The 17,372-nt window shown below is 48.9% G+C and overlaps 1 non-coding gene across 1 annotated transcript; it reads right to left on the minus strand.

Moving 5' to 3' along the window:
* Nucleotides 1-16,960: 16,960 nt before the first annotated feature.
* MIR1396 (microRNA mir-1396) lies at nucleotides 16,961-17,107 on the minus strand. Its single transcript, NR_034863.1, has one exon. It is a non-coding gene; the product is annotated as a microRNA mir-1396 (primary transcript).
* Between the last annotated feature and the right edge of the window lie 265 nt (nucleotides 17,108-17,372).

A 17,372-nucleotide genomic window follows, 5' to 3' on the forward strand; every position in this document is an offset into this window, starting at 1 on the left:
ACTGAGGCCCAGAGAAGTGAAGTGATTTGACCGAGGTCACACAGCAGCCAAGTGGCAGAGTTGGGGTTAGAACCCAGGTCTCATGACATGCTGACCCTCTCTGGGAAGGCCGGCTCGGGCCGTAACGTGCCGGGAAAGGAGGAGGGATGAGCACGGGCCTGAGGGAAAGACCTGGGTTCTAAACTCGGCTCTGCAACATGTCTGCTGTGTGACCGTGGGCAAGTCATTCACTTCTCTGGACCTCAGGTCCCTCATCCGTAAAATGGGGATAAGAGTGTGAGCCCCATGTGGGACAGGCACTGTGTCCAACCTGATTAACTTACATCTACTCAAGCGCCTAGAGCAGTGCTTAGCACACAGTAAGCTCTTAAGTACCATAATTATTATTAATCATTATAAAATGCTCTACCAAGCGCTTAGTTCAGTGCTTTACACACAGTAAGCACTCAATAGATGCAATTGAATGAATGAAATACTATTAATATCTATCCCTCCTCTGGAAGATTTTGGTATGCGTCAGTACATACGAGTTGCGGTGCGGGGATTTCTGGACACAGATTTATCGTTTCTGATCCGAATGATCTTATTTATTTCAAAGCAAGGAATGATTTCTTTTTCTTCGTTTCCGACGACACCTGAAGCCTCACTCTGGCTCCGATTCAGTCCCACATTTTGGGAATTTATCGACTGGCTCGCAGCGCTGAGGCTTGACTGTGGGTAGGCACCAAGTGAAAGATATATCACCGTAGTTAAGGGGGAGAGAATGGCAATAAATAACAGACACCAGTCAATACCGAAATACATCGGCGATGAGGGAATCTCCCATCGGAAAGGATGGGCAAGGCTCTGGAGGGAGAATTCGGGGCCGAGAACCTCCACGTAGGACGGGATTCTTGTGCCTGGCCACCACCCGCAAATTCTCACCCTTGCCTCAGTCAATCGGTGGTATTCATTGAGCGTTTACTGTGTGCAGAGCAGTGTACTAAGCGCTTAGGAGAGTACAATTCAACAATAAACAGACGCGTTCCCTGCCCACAGCGAGCTTACAGTCCGGGGTGGGGGAAGGCAAACATTAATATAAATGAATAAACGACAGATGTGGACATAAGTGGTGTGGGGCTGGGAGGGAGGGAAGAACAAAGGGAGCAGGTAAGGCAGACGCAGAAGGGCGGGGGAGAAGAAGAAAGGGGGGCTTAGTCAGGGAAGACCTCCTGGAAGGGATGTGCCTTCAGTGAGGCTTTGAAGCGGGGAAGAGTCCTTCTAGACTGTAAGCTTGTTACGAACAGGAGATGTGTCTGCCAATTGATAATACTGGACTCTCCCAAGCGCTTAGTACGGTGTTCAGCGCACATTAAGCCCTCAATAAATGCGATTGAATGAATAGGGGTGCGGACAAAGAGGTGCTGCCTTGATCACAGAGATTTCCCACCATGAAACTCTTTTCCAGCGCTCAAGTTGTGAGAGCCAGTTAGGGAAATCAAGATGGCGCGTGTTGGCAGTGGGTTCGCGGGCATTTTCTTTAGCTGGACGTTGAATCCTTTTGTCCAAGGGTGATACCTTGGAGTTTACTCAGACATGAACCTTCTTTTAAGGCCCCGTCAGTTGGAGTTGTGCTAGTTTCAACTATTCGCTGGACGTTGGGTGATTTTGCTTAACCGGCATCTTCCTGCCCGATGCTAATTAATAGGGTAAAGAAAGAGTAAAATTGAAATCAGTCTCCATCGAGGTTGAGGCGAGTTGTGTGATGCTGGGGGAGATTCAATTCCTCCTACTCTTTTTGTCCTTTTTTATTTGAATGGTATTTGTTAAACGCTTACTGTGTACGGCACCGTCCTAAGCGCCGAGGTAGATATAAGGCAATCAGGTTGAACACAGTCCCCGTCCCACAAGGGGCTCACAGTCTGAACCCCCATTTTACGGTTGAAGTAACTGAGGCCTAGAGAAGTGAGGTGACTGGCCCGAGGTCGTGCAGCAGATGTGTGGTGGAGCCGGGATTAGAACCCCGGTCCTTCAGACACCCAGGTCCTTGAGACTCCCAGACCCGTGTTTTATCCACTAGGCCATGTTCCACATAGTTGGAACCCTGACCGCCAGATTTCTTTTGGGTAGATAGGACTCTAAGCTCCTTGTGGGTAGGAATCATGTCTTCTTCCTCTAGTACACTTTCCCCAGTGCTTAGTAGAGTGCTTTGCATACAGAAGGCGCTCAATAAATAGCACTGACTCAAGCAGCCCAGAATTCCCAGTAATGGCGACAGGAAGAAGCAGGTTATGGTTGGTCTCCTTGACAACCAGGCTCATGGTACCCAGCAAGGATGTTTAGCTCCAGTGGATATTCAGTTTCTCTTCCCCACAGAGTAACCTCGAGAATCGGATTAAATGACAACGCCGTAGCTAGGAAATATTTGGCCCTTGAGAGTCTTCACGCATTCTTTAATTAGAATTTCTCGGCTTTCTCTTACATAGATGTTGCCGCTCGTCTTTGTGTGCGTTTTTTTATGGTATTTGTTAAGCGCTTGCTATGTATCAAGTACTGTTCTAAACGCTGGGATTAATCAGGTTAGGTAAATCCTGTCCTACCTGGGGCTCACAGTCAAGTAGGAAGGAGAACAGGTGTTGAATCCCCGTTTTACAGTTGAGATTGCCAAAGTGACTTGCCCAAGGCCGCCCAGCAGGCAAGTGGCAGAACTGGGTTTAGAACCCGAGTCCTCTGGCTCCCGGGCCCGTGCTCTATCCACTAGGCCGTGCTGCTTTACCCGTGGTTTTAAACTACGCGGACTCTTGTGCTGTTCAAATAACAGGAAACTCTGCAAGAGAAAGCATTAGAGAAGCAACGTGGAGAGTCACTTGCAATCTAGAGGGGGAGACAGACGTTAATAAAAATTAAATAAATTACAGATGTGGGCATAAGTGGTGTGGGGCTGAAAGGAGGTGAATAAAGGGAGCAAATCGAGGTGATGCAGAAGGCAGCGATAGAAGGGGAAATGAAGGCTTAGCCAGGGAAGGCTTCCTGGAGGAGATGGACCCTCAATAAGGATTTGCGGGTAGGGAGAGTGATTGTCGGATACGAAGAGGGAGGGTGTTCCAGACCTGAGGCGAGAGGTCGACAGCGAGACAGACGAGATCGAGGTACAGCGAGGAGGTCGGCATTAGAGGAGCAGAGTTTGTGGGCTGGGTTGTAGTAGGAGAGTAGCGAGGTGAAGGAACATTTGGGAGAGGCCATCAGCAACAAGGAGCTCCCAGTGGAACTTTTTGTCAGACCTGTATTTTAATAATGATAATATCTGTTAAGCATCTACTGTGGGCCGGGCACTGTATTAAGCGCTGGGGTGGATACAAGCAAATGGAGTTGGATGCAGTCCCTGCCCCACGTGGGGCTCACGGTCTCACTCCCCATTTCCCAGATGAGGTAACCGAGGCACGGAGAAGTAAGTGACTTGTCCAGGGTCACACAGCAGACAAGTGGCGGAGCCGGGATTAGAACCCATGATCAGCATGATTCCAGGGGCCCGTGGTTTAACGGGAGGTTAGCACGTTGGAAGGAAACAACAGCTCTAGAAAACCTTACTGAAGCCACGTCTCCTCCAAGAGGCCACAGTGACGTCAGTCAATCCTGTTAATTGAGCGCTTACTGTGTGCACAGCGCTCTACTGAGCGCTTGGGAGAGTACGATGGAAAAAGAAATAGACACGTTCCCTGCCCCACAGCGAGCTTCCCCAACTTGAGCACTTTCTTGGTGCCGAGCTCTGGACTGTAATAATAATAGTAATAATTGTGTTGTTTGTTAAACACTTACTGCGTGCACTCACTGCACTAAGCACTGGGGTAGATGCAAGCTAATCGCATGGAGTTCCCGGTCTTCATGCCATTTTACACATGAGGAAACTGAGGCTCAGAGCAGTAAGACGGCTTGCCCGACGTCCCACAGAAGACAGGTGGGGGAGCCAAGACCCTTCCTACTTTTGAGTGGTTCGGTTATTGACCCGAGAGGGTGGCCGGGACCCCGAGGAGAAACGGCCGGTGAATTTCCAAGCCGGCCCGAGTTGGGAGGCTATAAACAATGAGTTGTTTTTCTAGAGCCCAAAAGAGAAGACTCTTTCAACTCGTCGTCATGATAGATCATCGTTATTAGTGGGAAGGGCTCGTGGGCCTCGAACTTGATAGATTGTTTGGGCGCTCGTCCCTGACCTCATCGCCACCCTGTCACCAGGCAACGGTAGCTGACATCGCAGAAGCGGAGAGTCCCTTTCAAACCCAGACATTTAAGGGGAAGTATTGCAGTTGCTCAGTTGCGGAGGATAAGGAGCGTGGTCTAACGGATAGGGCACGGGCCTGGGGATCAGAAGGACCTGGGTTCGAATCCAGACTCCCCCGCTTGCTTGCCGGGCGACCTTGGGCAAGTCTCTTCGCTTCTCTGGGCCTCGTCTGTAAACCGGGGATTAAGACCATGAGCCCCCTGTGGGGCACGGACCGTGTCCGTCCTTGCGTCTGCCCCAGCGCTTTGTACAACGGCCGTTGTGTGACCTCGGGCAAGTCACTTCACTTGTCTGGGCCTCAGTTCCCTCGTCCGTAAAGCGGGTTTGAAGACCGTGAGCCCCATGTGGGATGTGGACAGCGTCCAACCTCATTATCTCGTATCTAGCCCGGTGCTTAGTACGGCGCCCGGCACGTAGTAGACGCTTAAGAAATACCATTAAAGAAAAAAAGGAGCACAGGGCAGTGGGAAGGGGGAATGATCACTTTGCTGTTTTTCAAAGTTCAGGATTCCAGAATTCTGGGGCCTGCTCTTGTTCTTTAAGGTTGCAATAATAGATCATTTTCATGCAGGGTCTCAGGGAGACGGGGGAAGAGCAAGAGACGTTTGTCGGGAGAAGCGAAGGACTAAATAGAGGATGCGAGTCATGTTTGGGAATTCCTTGGCCTGGAAGAATAGGATTCTTAATCGGGGAGCTGGATTCTCCCCCCCCTTCATTTAGAGGGAAAGCATCATAATGATAATAACAATAATAACAATAAAAATACCATTGATTGATTTCTCTGAACAGTTAGTGCTCAGTAAATGTGATTGAACGATAATAACTGTGGTATCTGGTAAGCGCTTACTATGCGCCAAGCACTGTACTAAGCACTGGGGTAGAACCAAGATGATCAGGTCCCACATGAGGCTCACCCTCTAAGTAGGAGAGAGGACAGATATTTAATCCCCAGGTTGCAGATGAGGAAACTGAGGCCAAGAAAAGGGAAGCGACTTGTCCAAGGTCACGCCGCGGGCAAGCGGTGGAGCCGGGATTAGAACCCAAGTCTTCTGCCTCCAGGCCCGTGCTCTTTCTACTAGGCCGCACTGATTCTCGATAGGAATCCTTTCCCCCTTCTGCTGGCTAGGAGTGTGAGGACTCTTTTATTCCACAGTGATGGATCGATCAGCAGCTGGTCCATCTCCTCTCCACCAAAATAATAATAATGATGCTATTTTGCTAAGTGCTTACTATGTTGCCAGGCACTGTACTAAGATGGGAACCTTCAGAATGTGTTCCGGCTTCCGGCTGACTTGTTCAAAGTGGCTCTCGCCGACATAATGATAATAATAATCATCACGGTACTGGTTAAGCGCTTACTATGTGTTCTGAGCGCTGGGGTAGATCCAAGGTAATCGGGTGGTCCCATGCGGGGCTCACGTTCTTCATCCCCATTCTTACAGATGAGGTAACTGAGGCACAGAGAAAGTAAGTGACTTGCCCAGGGTCACACAGCAGACAAGTGGCGGAGCCGGGATTAGAACCCCACGGCGTCTGAATCCCAAACCCGTGCTCTTTCCACGAAGGCCATGTTGTTTCTCAAGCACAGTGCTCTGGATGTAGTGCCCAACCCATTTTGCTGATTCCCACACCTCTCAGTGCCTGAAACTACGCAAACTCTCTAATAAGGGTTCGTCAATCACAGGTATAGTGTTGGAATGGATTACGGTTCCTCCATTCTTATTTTACACTTCTCAGTATCCCCTGTGGAGCATCTAAAATAATAGAGGAATTTCCTTCCGGCCCTTCCGCGGCTTATTCTCAGGAGGAGAAAGTTTTGCTTGTCAGGGGAAGATAAACTCAAGGCCATTCCGTCTGTCCTCATATGTGAGTCCGTCATCGACTCTCGCCCAACAGAGCCACTAGTCTGGGTGGGAAAGATGTTTCAGTAAAATAATGGTTCAGTTTTATTTTCCCGCCTTAATGTACCGCGTCCCGAAAAAGGTTTTGACCCTTTCGAAAACGTCGCCGTGAAAAAGAAGGTCTCATTTTTCAGCTGTGTGGTTTTGGCAGAAATCACATCGGGCAAGGGAAAGCTAAGTGATTCTCACGGAAGACCGTTTCACCACCCATTCCCAACCAATCCGTCTGGGCGCTTTCTTTGGCTGACGGTATCGGTGAGGCAATCCGATAGTTCCCCGGGGCAACCGCTCTGAGCTTCTCCAATAAATCTGCTGGGATTTTGGGCCTTTTCACGCCGGTGGTGGAAACAATTTCACGGTGGGTCTTGGTGAACAGACCCCCCTGAACTCAACTCATGTGACCTGCGTGACCTCACCTCTTCGATCTTACCTCCCCTTCAGAAATCTGCTGTCGGGTTTGGGCTCACCCTGCGGGCTAACCCCAGGAAGCTCGAGAGTACAAAGCAGTCCAGCCCAGTGTTTATTAATGACAATAATAATCACAATAGCTATTATTATTGTGCACCAGGTACCGTTCTAAGAGCTGGGCCACATACAAGGTAGTCGAGCTGGACACAGTCCCTGTTCCACGTGTGCGGCTCACAGTCTTCATCCCCATTTTACAGGTGAGGGAACGGAGGCCCAGAGAAGTGAAGTGACCTGCCCCAGGTCGCACAGAAGATAAGTGGAAGAACCGGGATGAGAACTCTCTGACTCCCGGGCCCAGCCTCTAGCCCGTTGGCCACGCTGCTTCTCAGTGCTCAGCGCACAGTGTGCTCTCGGTGACAGATTAAAGAGAAGCAGCGTGGCTCAGTGGAAAGAGCGTGGGCTTTGGAGTCAGGGGTCATGAGTTCGAATCCCAGCTCTGTCACTTGTCAGCTGTGTGACTGTAGGCAAGTCACTTAACTTCTCTGTGCCTCAGTTCCCTCATCTGTAAAATGGGGATGAAGACTGTGAGCCCCACGTGGGACAACCTCATTCCCCTGTGTCTACCCCGGCGATTAGAACAGTGCTCTGCACGGAGTAAGCGCTTAACCAATACCAACATTATTATTATTACAGTTCCCCTCTTCAGCCACAGATTCTGCCCACAGTAAGCGCTCGGTAAATACCACTGATCGATGCTCAGTACAGTGCGCACGGTACACGCAGTTGGCTTTCAGTCACTACAGAGTATAACTCCTTTCTTCAGCCACAGACTCTGCCTATAGTAAGCGCTCAATAAATACCACTGATCGAAACTAAATTAGTCTGTCAACGTATTTACTGAGTGCTTAGTATGTGCAGGGCACTAAACTAAGCGCTTGGGAGAGTACAATACAACCATAAACGGAAACGTTCCCTGTCCCCAACGAGCTTACAGTCTAGAAGGGGAGAGAGACATTAAGCCCATCAAAGGGCAGGGACTGTCTCTATCTGTTAACGGTTTGTCCATTCCAAGCGCTTAGTACAGTGCTCTGCACATAGTAAGCGCTCAATAAATACTACTGAATGAATGAATGAATAAGTAGTAAACAGACTCTGCACCCAATAAGCACTCAGTAGATACCACTGATGGGCGTTCAGTCCACTGATGATGGTATTTGTTAAGCGCTTATTATGTGCCAAGCACGATTCTAAGCCCTGGGGTAAGTAATCAGGCTGTCCCACCTGCGGCTCGCAGTCTTCATCCCCATTTTACAGATGAGGTAGCTGAGGCCCAGAGGAATGAAGTGACCTGCCCAAAGTCACACAGCGGATGAGTGGCGGAGCTGGGATTAGAACCCACGACCCGTGACTCCCAAGTCAGAGCACAACTCCCCTCTTCCCCACCCCCCCAGCCTCTGCCCACAGGAAGCAGTCAGTAAATAGCGCTGACGGATGCTCAGTCCAGTGCTCACAGTGCACACGGTCGGCTGTCGGCGACGACGGAGTAGAGAGCTCCCTGCGGGCCTGTGGGCTGGGAGAGGTCAAGCCTCACATCGCTGATCGGGATTGGAGCGTGACGGAAAATGACTCCCTCTCCCCCCCGTTTCCAAGCCTTCTGGAAGGCCCACCTCCTCCAAGAGGCCTTCCCTGCTTAAGCCCCCCTTTCCTCCTCTCCCACTCCCTTCTGCGACGCCCTGATTTCCCCCCTTTATTCGTCCCCCCTCCAGCCCCACAGCACTCATGTCCCTATCCGTCGTTTCTCTCTTTACATTAACGTCTAGACTGGAAGCTCGTTCCCGGCAGGGAACGCGTCCGTTCGTCGCTCCGCCGTGCTCTCCCAAGCGCCTAGTCCCATGCCCCGCACACGGCGAGAGCTCAGTAATTACGGCGGACTGACTGAATGAGTGATATTTGGCCCGTCTCCCAGCCCGTTGTCTCCCAGCCCGTGAGATGTGCCGCTCTCTTGCTGTTGGGGAATTTGTTGTTTGGGTTATTTCCCGATTTCTGGGTTGCGTCGCCATATGATGTGTTGGCGGCTTGTGTTTTCCTGTTTGGAAGGGGCTCCGCTTCGCTCCTCTCAATATTTATCCGCCAGAAGCTGTTCTCGCCGAAGCGGCTGATGGGGTGGAGGGGGGCGAGCACCGTGGGGAACCGAGCCCGAGCGTCTGTGGTGATGGGGGGGTGGTCTCTTGAACGTGCTCCATGGGGGCCCTCCCTCATAGTTCTCTTGTGAAGGCTATCACCTTGGTTTCTAATAATGATTCATTCAGTCGTATTTATCGAGCGCTCACCGTGTGCCGAACGCTATACCGGCCGCTTGGGAGAGCACAGTAGTAATTATCGTCTTTGTTAAGAGCACTTACTTTGCGCCAGGCGCCTTTCTAAGCGCTGGGGTAGATCCAAGGTCAGCAGGTTGTCCCACGTGGGGCTCACCGTCTTCATCCCCGTTTTGACAGATGAGGTCACTGAGGCACAGAGAAGTGAAGTGGCTTGGCCAGGGTCCTGCAGCAGACAAGTGGCAGGATTAGAACCCATCTCCTCCGACTCCCAAGCCTGTGCTCTTTCCACCGAGAAAAACTGCTTTCGGATAGACACGTTCCCTGCCCATAATGAGCTTAGAGTTTATTAATAGTGAATCATAATAATAGTATTTGTTAAATTCTGACTGTGTGCCAGGCACTCTTCTAAGTGCCGGGTTAGATACAAGCTGATCTGGTCGGACACGGTCCCCGTCCCAGACGGGGCTCACCGTCTTAATCCCCATTTTACAGATGAGGAAACTGAGGCCCAGTGAAGTGACTTGCCCACGGTCCCGCAACCGACAAGTGACAGAGCCGAGATTAGAACACCGCCCGGGACAACCCACAGACCATCCAAAAAGTTGTCCATCACCACAGTCTCAAACAGGACAAGAGGCCACCGTCCTAGACCTCTCGATCCCTCCTAAAATACCGCTTCCTCCTGATTCCTTAAGCCTCACGGTTTCTACTCCCTTCCTCCGGATCCTGCCGCCGACTCGGGAGAAACACTCCGTAATCTGAAACTTCAAAGCCGTCTGGGCTCAGCGCTCTCTAACTCGCGTGAAAGAGAAAGCAGGCTAAGGCGCGGTAATCTGTATTTTTTGCATACAGAAATGACATTTTATGGAAATGGAAAGCGGCTTTGCGAAGGTATCGCTTTGATAGCTTCGAGCGTGACAAATTCAACTTGTTGGGAGGAAAGAGTGGGGATGGCAGGTCGAGTAAAACATTTCGGTTCAAACAATACGTTCTCCAATTCCCAAGAAGGGAACTACGCCGGGTTATTTTATGGCGGTGTTATACGGTCGATCGACCAATCGGCCGTCTTTTTGGAGTATCCACAGAGTGCAGAGCGTTGCCCTGCATGCTTAGCACCTGAAAGGGGCGAGGCATTTAGTCTCCTCCCTCAAGGAGACGTACAGGCCGGCTGACAAATAAGTAGAAGCCAGAAAAAGAGCAAGGATGTAACAGGAGCGGAGAAGAAGAACGGCGTAGCGGATTGCAGGGGCCTGGGAGTCACAAGGTCATGGGTTCTAATTCCTGCTCTGCCACTTGTCTGCTGTGTGGCCTTAGGCAAGTCACTTCACTTCTCTGTGCCTCCGAATAATCATAATAATGATGGTATTTGTTAAGCGCTTACTATGTGCCAAGCGCCGTTCTAAGCTCATCTGCCAAATGGGGTTTAAGAATGTGAGCCCCATCCGGGACAGGAACTGTGTCCAACCCAATTTGCTTGTATCCACCCCAGCGCTTAGTACAGTGCTTAGCACATAGTAAGCACTGCCGCTTGTCAGCTGTGTGACTGTGGGCAGGTCACTTCACTTCTCTGTGCCTCAGTTACCTCATCTGTAGAATGGGGATTAAGACGGTGAACCTCACGCGGGACAACCTCATCACCCTGTAGCTACCCCAGCGCTTAGAACAGTGCTCTGCACATAGTAAGCGCTTAACAAATACCAATATCATCATCATCATCATTAACACCTAGCGCGGTTATTATTATTATGTAGACTGAGAGCACCCGGCGTGTGAATCACATCATCGTGGCAGAGGATCATCTTCCACCTATAGCGTGGAATCGGTGTTATTTACTGAGTGGTGACCGTGTGCAGAGCACTGTACAAAGGCCTTGGGAGAGCACATATTCATTCATTGGTTCGTTCGATCGTATTTGTTGAGCGCTTACTGTATGCGGAGCCCTGTACTAAGCGTTTGGGAAAATAGAATACAACAATAAGAAGACACATTCATTCATTCAATAGTATTTATTGAGCGCTTACTATGTGCAGAGCACTGTACTAAGCGCTTGGGATGAACAAGTCGGCAACAGATAGAGACGGTCCCTGCCGTTTGACGGGCTTACGGTCTAATCGGGGGAGACGGACAGACGAGAACGATGGCGATGAATAGAGTCGAGGGGAAGAACATCTCGTAAAAACAATGGCGACTCAATAGAATCAAGGCCATGTACGATTCATTAACAAAATAAATAGGGTAACGAAAATATATACAGTTATACAGTTGACATTCCCTGTCCGCAGTGAGCTTAGAGTCTAGAGTCAGTAATAATAATAATAATGGTAATTGTTTGATAATAATAAATGTTGGTATTTGTTAAGCTTACTATGTGCAGAGCACTGTTCTAAGCGCTGGGGGAGATAGAGGGAAATCAGGTTGTCCCACGTGAGCTCACGGTTAATCCCCATTTTACAGATGGGGTAACTGAGGCATCGAGAAGTGCCCTGCCCACAGTCACACAGCTGCCAGGTGGCAGAGTCGGGATTAGAACCCATGACCTCTGACTCCCAAGCCCGGGCTCTTTCCACTGAGCCACACCGCTTCCCGTGCTTCCTAAATGCCAAGCACCATTCTAAACCCTGGGGTAGATACAAGTTAATCGTGTCGGACACAGTCCCTGTTCTACATGGGGCTCCCAGTCTTCATCCTCAGTTTACAGAGGAGGTGACTTGAAGCCCAGAGACGTGAAGTGTCTTCCCCAAGGTCACACAGCAGACATGTGGCAGAGTCGGGATTAGAACCCAGGTCCTTCTGACTCCCAGGACCGGGCTCTATCCACTAAGCCACCCTGCTTCCCCTGCCCTCAAGGAGTTTACCGTCTAGTCGGGGAGGCGGATGCAAAATTATGGTTTAGCCGCCACCCAAAGCACTGATAGAAGGTAGAGAGACGGTGTGGCTGAACGGGAGAAGCCTGGGTTTGGGAGTGAGGAGACAAGGCTTCCGGTCTCAACTTGGCCACTGGTGTGCTGTGTGACCTTGGGGAAGTCACTTTGCCTTTCTGGGCCTCCATTGCCTCCTCTGTCAAATTGGGCCAAGATACCGGTTTTCCCTCGACCCAGAAACGGTATGAGAATAAAATGATGCAGTCTAAGGAATAACCGTAAAGAAAATGGAAGTCAGTCACATTTATTGAGCGCTCACTGTGTGCAGAGCGTACTAAGCGCCTGGGAGAGTACAATGCAACAATAAACATACTCATTCCCTGCCCACGGAGAGCTTATCATGATGCTCTACCACTGCAAGCAATTACAAGGACTTAGCAGAAGTTTCTTCTTTGAAAACAAAGGACAAATAGGTGTAAATTAAATATCTTTATGTAGATGTGAGTGCTGCGTTTGTATGTGAATAGGTGCTTAGAGTATTTGTAGATGTGTATATGCTATGGGTATACGTGTGTATGTGTTGTGTGTGTTTGTGTTGTGTGTGTGGGTTGTGATATTTCCACATCCACAGAACTTGTTTTTTTCTGTTAGAATATAAGCACCCTGTCAGGCATAATAGAGTGTTAACTTCTAGCCCTAATGACCTAATTTTATGACGATAAAAGGAGGAGGTTGTGAAAATTAAGAGCAAATGAGCATTACTGATCTCTGGCAGAACTGGATAATAGATTTTTTAATCTATTCCGAAAATACCACTAGTCATTCTCACTAAATTGCCTTTGGTTTCGAGTCCAATTTTCTCGCTCGAAGAAGTAAATGAAAACAATTTATTTATCTGTATGCTTTATGCTCTAGCGGCTCTAAATTTTAACGGTAGAAAATTACTGGAGCCAGGGGAAGAACAGGAATCTTCCAGAGAGGTCTTTGATTCCCCATTGCTATTTTTAGACTAAGTAGGAATTTTCTATCAGCTCGATGCTTCATTTTCATTTTGCATAAATATTGATTCTTCTCTTTGTGCGGGATATTCCGGTCAATTCGTTTTTGCGGTCGACTTCACATTCGATCAGTCGATCAACAGCACATATCGAGCGCTTATTGGGTACAGAGCACCGAACTAAAGGGGTTGCAAGCTGATTTGGGGCCAGGAGCGTGTCTGCTAATTCTGTGGGATTGTGCTCTCCCAAACGCTTAGTACAGCACTTAGATTATTCTATATATATTTAGATACATGAGAAGCGGTGTGGCCCGGTGGATAAAGCATGGGTTCTGACCCGGGTTCTGATCCCCGCTCCGCCACTTTGCTGTGTGATTGTGGGCAAGTCGCTTTCCTTCTCTGGGCCTCAGTTCCCTTACCTGTAAAATGAGGATTAAGAATGTGGGACGGGGACTGTGTCCAACCCGATGATCTTCTATCTACCCCAGCGCTTAGTACAGTGGCTGGCACATAGTAAGCATTTAGCAGATACCATTCTTCTTCTTTTTTTCCCCAGCACTTATTTTGTGCCAGGCACTGTACTAAACACTGGGTTGAATACAAGCTCGTCAGGTTCCCTCTGCTCCTTCTGCTCCCTCTCGGCTCCCCCTTCACCTCCCCTCAGCTAAGCTCCCTTTCCCCTCTTTCCCTCTGCTCCTTCCCCTCCCCTCAGCACTGTGCTCATTTGGATATATTTTTATTCCCCTATTCATTTTGTTAATGAATCATTTTGTTGATTCTATTGATCGTGATTAAGTTATCTTGTATTTTGTCCTTCTGTCTCCCCCTATTAGACAGTGAGCCCGTCCGTCAGTGGGCAGGGATTGTCTCTATCGGTTGCCAAATTGTACATTCCAAGCGCTTAGTACAGTGCTCTGCACATAGTAACACAGTCCATGTCCCACCAGGGGCTCGCAATATCACTCTTGTTTTACGGATGAGGGGATTGAGACCCAGAGAAGTGAAGTGGCTTGCCCAAGGTCATACAGCAGACAAGTGGTGGAGCCGGGATTAGAACCCAACCTCTAGTCGGCCAGGGAATTTAAAAGCGATTCCCCCATAATTCCCCCATAATTCACCGATACTCTGCCGTTCCCCAGGAGTCATTTTCTCCCACTGTCAAATTTTCTCAAGGAGACTTTCGTTTTAGGGGAGGAAGGAAAAGCGGTGCTCTTAGCCCTGACCTTCAAAATCACCCTCTTCGTTACGGAGTGATAATCAGCTAGGATTATTCATTAATTTAAACGACATTGGGTCCCCTCGAAGGTTTTACTCTTTGTGGACTACCTGAAGAAAATCATCGGTAATGTCCAAGTGTATTCAGAACCTGAATAATAATTCATAAAGCGAAGTTAAACTATTCATGTTCGCTACGGTATTCAATTATGATAATTTAATGGCCCTGTACAGTAGTTTAAAAAAAAAAAAAACTTAATGTCTTAAATTGCTTTCGGTGCCTTAGTCCTGTAGAAATAAGAAGGTTGTTTCAACAAATATCCTCTCGCCAAAGCTATGACTTTCCAAGTTCGCTAGTGGGAGTGTCTTAAAGAAGACCTTTAATGCCCAGCAAAGTTCTCTGGACTGTTTTAGACTTTCCAAAGCGCTGAGTACAAAGATCTCTATGATGGAGATGGTCGATGTAACAATAATAATAATTATGGTACTTGATAAGTGCTTATTGTGTGCCAGACACCGCACTAAGCGACTCAGAAGGGAGTGGGAAATGAAGGCTAGTCAGGGAAGGCTACTTGGAGGAGATGGGCCTTCAGGAAGGCTTTGAAGTTGGGAGAGTAATTGCCCAAGGTCACACAGCAGACAAGTGGTGGAGGAGCTGGGATTAGAACCCAGGTCCTCTGAATCCCAGGCCCAGGCTCTCTCCACTAGCTCACACTGTTCTAGTTTTATCCTTTTGGGACCGATCAGTCGTATTTGGGAAGTGACTACTCTGTGCAATGTAAGGTACTTGAGACCCTACGCCAGCCAGCCCGTCGTATTTATTGAGCGCTTACTGCGTGCAGAGCACCGTACTAAGCATTTGGAAGAGTACAGTATAACAGTAAAGAGACACGGTCTCTCCCCACAGTGGAAATAAAGGTCTCCGTTCCCGCCTTCCAAGTGTTCACAATCTCATGAGGATGAAATAAATTATTCAGAAATAGAGGGAGTGGGAAGAAATGCACTACCTTTGATGAAAACTATTGAGAACCAAAACTTTTGTGGCAGTTTTGTATGTTTCCATGTAAACTCTTGATCAGATTCATTCGCTAGGCGTTTGGGAAGTAGGGAATAAAGAAATCACAAGATCCCTGCTGGCGGAGAGCTTACTCTCTAAGAGGGGAAACATAAAAATATTTATAACTAGGGGGATCGAGGGAAATAATAGAGCATTGGCTAAGATCCCGGTGGGCGGCAACGTTTCTACCGACTCTCCTGTCTTGTACTCTCCCAGGGCTCGCTACAGTGCTCTGCACACGGCATCCAAGAAATTCTACTGATTAATGGCTATGTACACGAATGCTGAGGCAGGCGTAAATACTATTATAAGCATTAGAGCTGACTGAAGGGATAAGATGGCTCAGGGAGAGTGCATGGGGGAGAAAGCCGGTTGAGGGAGATTGGATCGTAGCCGGGCTTGAAGGAACGGAGAGAGGGAGAAGGATTGAGATGGATTGATTCTTTGGAGTCGGAGATAATGGGCCGGGTGGCGAGATCTTATCCATATTTATGTGGGAGGTGTAAAGCCTGGACTTTTTCACCGACACATCATTCCACATCGTTAGATCCTCGGAATGCTGATGCGTTTGTCACTTGCGTGGCTGGCGCTGTTGTTCGATCCGCCTCCTGTGCGTTTGATGTCTCTTGGCCAGGCCTCTGCTGCAGGGGACTGGTGGTGAGGTGTCTGGGGGACCCCGCCTCCAAGGTCCAAAGCGGCCCTCCCGAGTGGAAAGAGCAGGGGCCCGAGAGGCGGGGGACCCGGGGTCTAATCCCAGTTCTGCCACGTGCCGGCTGGGTGACCTTGGGCAAGTCGCTTGACTTCTCAGGGCCTCAGTTCCCTCATCTGTAACATGGGGAATGAGACTATGAGCCCCGGGGGGGACGGGGACTGTGTCCCTCCTGATCAGCTGTGTCTACCCCAGTGCTTAGTATAGTGCCAGAAAAAAATTTCCACTGACAAACTCTCCATAAGCCTTTCTGAATTAGTTCTGCACCTCAATCAGTACTATTGAGTGGTCACTATGTGCAGAGCGCTGTACTAAAGCACCGGGAGAGGACAGTACAGCAGAATTAGCAGACACATTCCCCGTCCATAGCGAGCTTATGTCAAATCCGATCATTCCAATACCTCCTCTAGCACTCCGGGGTTTATTTATTCCCAACTTCAGCACTTCTCTTTCCCAGTGGTGCTTATTAAGCTCTTGCTGTGTAGCCAGCACTGTGCTGAGCACTGGGACAGATTGTTCCATTCATTCACACATTTATTAAGTGCTTACTGTGTGCAAAGCACCGTATCGAGCGCTTGCGATACTACAGAGTAACGATAAGCAGAAACGTTCCCTCACAGTCTAGACGGGGAGACAGACATTAATGTAAGATAATCCTGTCGGACCCAGTTCTTGAAGTTTTATTTCTCGGTTCACGTGTATGGTCCGGTGTAGACATTCAGCGCTGTGAATCTGGCCTGTCTTGAGCTTCTGTTAACAATGATAGCTGTGATAATTGTGGTTTTGTTAAGCGTTTACTCTATGCCAAACACTGTGCTAGGGTCTGGGGTAGATAGAAGATGACAACGTCCCACATGGGGCTCTCAGTCCTAGTAAAAGGGAGAGCAGCTATTGAAGCCCCAGTTTGCAGAGGAGGGAATTGAGGCCCAGAGAAGTTAAGTGGCTTGCCCAAGGTAGCACCGCAGGTAAAGTGGCCGAACTGGGATTAGAACTCAGGTCATCTAGGTTCTCCCAGGCCAGGGCTCTTTCCGCTAGGCCACGTTGCTTCCCAAGGACTTTGTCCGGTGCCTTCGATCAATCGTGTTGATGAAGCGCTTAGTGTGTGCAGAGCACTGTGCTGGCCTGGCATGTGGTCTGCGCTCAGTAAATACCGTTACTAGCCCAGAAGGCTTTTCCACCCATTTAGACTGGGAACTCCAAGTGGGACAGAGACTGGCCGTCTTGATTCATTTGCATTTATCCCAGGGCTTAGAGTCATGTTTGAAACACAGCAAACACTCAACAGATACGATAATAATAGTAATAAACTCTCATCTCCCACCTTTGGGCCCTCCTCTACCCTTAATTTATATGTCCTTAATCCCTATTCCATCCTGCTACCTGTGAATAGTATTGATGATATTAATAATAATAATATAATGGTATTTGTTAAGGACTTACTCTGTGCCTAGCACTCTTCTAAGCACTGGGACACAGTTTAAACAGATAATCAGGTTGGACACGGTTCCTGTCTCACCCGGGGGTCCCAGTCTAAACAGGAGGGACTAGCATTTAATCTCCATTTTAAAAATGAGGTAACTAAGGCACAGAGAAGTTAAGTGCCTTGCCTAAGGTCACCCAGCAGATATGTGGCAGAGCTGGGATTAAAACC

The sequence above is a fragment of the Ornithorhynchus anatinus genome, chromosome 15 (assembly GCF_004115215.2).
Source record: "Ornithorhynchus anatinus isolate Pmale09 chromosome 15, mOrnAna1.pri.v4, whole genome shotgun sequence".
Taxonomy (NCBI): domain Eukaryota; kingdom Metazoa; phylum Chordata; class Mammalia; order Monotremata; family Ornithorhynchidae; genus Ornithorhynchus; species Ornithorhynchus anatinus.